The following is a 3,471-nucleotide window of genomic DNA, read 5'->3' on the forward strand; positions in this document are numbered from 1 at the left end:
CCCTCAGGGCTCATTTAGAGAGAGTTCATTCCTCAACAGTTGGATATGTTTCTGGCATCTTATTTTGGTGTTGGTGAGGTCAGGATTTACTGAAAGCTCCTGGCGCTTGTGGGCACATGCAGTCATCTGGGCGTTGGAAGATTTGTTCGTCTTCTTTCCTTGGCTTTGTGCCTGTCTTTCCAGATCTAAGCAGATTGCTTATCTTCTTTGACTCTGTAGTAACTTCCCCTATCAGCGGACAGTGACACCAATTAGCAGACAGTGACACCGAGAAAGACAGCCAAGAGCCTGCTGGTGGCTTGGAGTTTGCCAGTTCCTGATGTCAGTGTTTCAGTACTAGAGGGTGCCCAAGCCCAGACTGGTGGCAAATCTACAGTTGTTACGCTCCTCTGAGTGACACAGGACAGTGCTGAGGAGGGTATTCCTTCCCCACAAGTTTCTCCCTGGGAGGACAAGCCCCAGACACCTCATTGACAGTCACTGGCCTGAGATCGGACAGAAGTCCTCCTGGTTCTGGGCACAGTCACCTGTCTTGCTTATGTCACACTGAATCCAAAGCCCACAGTGCTGTGGGATGCCTACTGCGGGGCCAGTTACTCGAGACCCCTGTTCCCAGCCACAGCTGATGCTGGCTGAACAGAAGTCCGGTAGGCTGCACTGCGCATCTTTTCTGGCCCTGTGGCTTTTCAGAGGCTCTATCTGTGGGTGGGCCTGAGGGTGGGGCTCTTTGCTCTGCTCCCTGATCAGTTTGTGGAGGGAAGGTGCACAGATTGGCTCAGTGTGGACAGGTAAAGATGTGTACCGTGAGCATTTGCTGTAGGTTTGGTTGTCCACTTTCAGCTGTGGCTGCATTTTCAGAATGACTTTGCTGCATGTCTCTGAGGTGGGCACTGGTAGTACCTGCATGCAGTGCAAAAGCCGCCGACTTGACTTGTCCTGTTGGTCTTCGAAATGAACAGTCTGTGTTCCAGGCAAGTCTTCAGTGGGTCAGCTGTTCCTGGACCAGGTCAGGATAGCAGGGATTTGAAATACAAGGAATGCGAGATGGGCTGACTGGTTGCAAAAGCATTGGGGGAATTTAAAGAAATAACATAATTTGAACTTTTAAATTCTCTTCTTGCAGTGTAGCAAGAGGACTATGATTGCCTTCAAAACGTCTCTTATCTTTTATGGCTGTAAATTTGATGTAGATTAAAAAAAAAAAAAACAACTGAGAGTCTAAGCCAGTGAGTTGACAAATTATAATGCAATTTAATTCATAGCTTTTCTGGATCTGTTGTATGAAAGGTAATTTCTTTATTGAGATGGTAAGAACTGGAAATGGGGACAGTGGGATTAATTTGATTGTCCCTGGTTGCCCTGAACACACACTCTGCCTGTGTTCCCTTGCTGTGAACCTTGGCAGAGCTGCGCAGCAACAGGAGCAGCAGCGCTAGAGGTACTTGGACGGGGAGGAAAGACGCTTAGGCAGATGTGGCCAAGAGTGTTGACTGGAGTGTGCGAGGCGGAGACGCTGGCTTTGATGTATCAGTCAGGAGGTCTGAAGAGCTCTGTTTAGCTGTCTTGTTCCAAACTTAACCACTTTGTCGCCTGTGTCTGTGACCTCGATGTAGTACAAGAGCCCTGGTAAGCTTTAAAGAAGTTAGCGCTCAGTTTATCAATGTCAAGGTGAAGTATCTTTGCACCTTCTGGAAGTGGGAATGACACACGCCACTTACGAATGGTCTTAAAGAACAACAGGAAGGGAATCCTTGCCAGCACCCTGTAGTCAGCACATGGGTTTGCTTGCTTTTTAAACATTGCTGGGAAACAGAGGTAATCAGTAGTGTGAATCTGCACTGATGATGGTGAATTCAAGTCAGATGATGCAAACCAGGACTGAGAAGAACAAGACTGAAGGAACTGTTAGAGGGAAGTCCGGGGATGAGGGATGGAAGGTGTTGTTAGAATAGACAACAATAGGAATGTATTTACATTCCGTGTGAATACATAATAAAAGGTACCCCTGCAAAAGAAAGCACTTAGCTATCTGGATGACTTACTTTGTGAGTGTCAAGCAGCAGATGTCAAGGTGTGGAAAAAGAATAGTTATGTAATATAGTATCTAAACTGGAGAACATTTGAAAGGTAAGGCCATTAATAATTAATCTGGGACGGAAAGCATAAACCACAGTGCCTCTCATCAAATCAGGCTATGTGGTCACTTGACTATAAAGAAGTCACAAAGGCAGGCTGGGATTGTGGAGATTAGGGAGCGGTTTGGCTCTATGGATGCCCCCTCACCACAGTGCTGAGGGCTGGAGCTGCTGATAGCAGACAGTGCGGTAGTCCTGGTACGACACCATGTCTGGAGGGGCTGGACAGCCACAGAAGGGAGCTGAATGATCAGCTCACCTTCAGTGTGAAAGGGGCATTGATGCATCTGATTGATTTTTTCCCCCTGCTCGGCTTCTGCCAACACTGCCAGTCACTTATTTACTACATATCCTGTTCCTAGTCATAGTTTCCACACAGCATTGCTCTGTCAAGGACCTGGCATTCCAGGGGACAAGCGTCCACTGCCAGCACTCATGAGATTGACAGCCCTGCTGTAAGCGCTGATCTGGTTAAAAGTGGAGGGACTCCTATGGAGAGCTCACTTGCTGTGCCTTCGAGAAGACAGCAGTCTGTGGGTCTGTGGTGCATCTCCAGGGTCACACACACACACACACACACACCCATACCAACTGTGCAGTTTATCCCACAGGCATGGGAATGCAAGTGATGCTTCTCACCACTTCACCCAATACGATGCCCCCGGCTTCTTCTCTTAATGCTTGCTTTGCTAGTTGATACTAATAATGATAATGCTTAAGCAAGTAAGTACTCTTGTATCCAGGGCGGAAACGCTTCTGTTTTCACTGAATACGAAATTCTTGATCTGTTCACTCCTTCATTTATGTCTCTGTTCTTATGACATTCCACTTTACTTACTGACTGCCAGCCACACTATTTTATTCCTCCCCTTTTCACCCTCCTTTTCTTCTTCCTCTTCTTTTTCTAATCACACATACCAAGTACTTCCTTTCCTAGGCATTTCTCCTGGCTGGACCCTCTTTCTGGAATATTCTACCTCTAAATATATGTGCAGCAATACTTTACTCTGTTGAAGCCTTTGTTCAACTATTATTACCTTCCCGAAGAGGCTCAGTTGAGTGCCCTGTTTGACACAGGCCCACCTTTGCCTTTTGGGACACTCCTCACCCACCCTTATCTTTAGTCTCTTCCATCTTCTAGCTTGGTTACTGCAGGTCCACCTTGGAAGCTTTGGTTTCCAGGTCACTAGACAGAAGCAAACACTTCAATAAAGGCAATTCACACAGTTTTAGTTTCCTTGTGAATATAACTTACGTTTGTGCTGTAGTCTATGCAGGTGGTCTGTAGCATTGTTTAAAAAGAGCCTCTACATAATTTTAGTAAAAACTACTTTGT

General features: G+C 46.5%; 1 protein-coding gene across 3 annotated transcripts in view; it reads left to right on the top strand.

The window, feature by feature from the left end:
* Dnah7 (dynein axonemal heavy chain 7) overlaps positions 1 to 3,471 on the top strand; it is a 268,173-nt gene that overhangs the window by 75,289 nt on the left and 189,413 nt on the right. The gene's annotated exons all lie outside the window — the stretch shown is intronic.

The sequence above is a fragment of the Octodon degus genome, unplaced genomic scaffold (assembly GCF_000260255.1).
Source record: "Octodon degus isolate 3935 unplaced genomic scaffold, OctDeg1.0 scaffold00025, whole genome shotgun sequence".
Lineage (NCBI taxonomy): Eukaryota > Metazoa > Chordata > Mammalia > Rodentia > Octodontidae > Octodon > Octodon degus.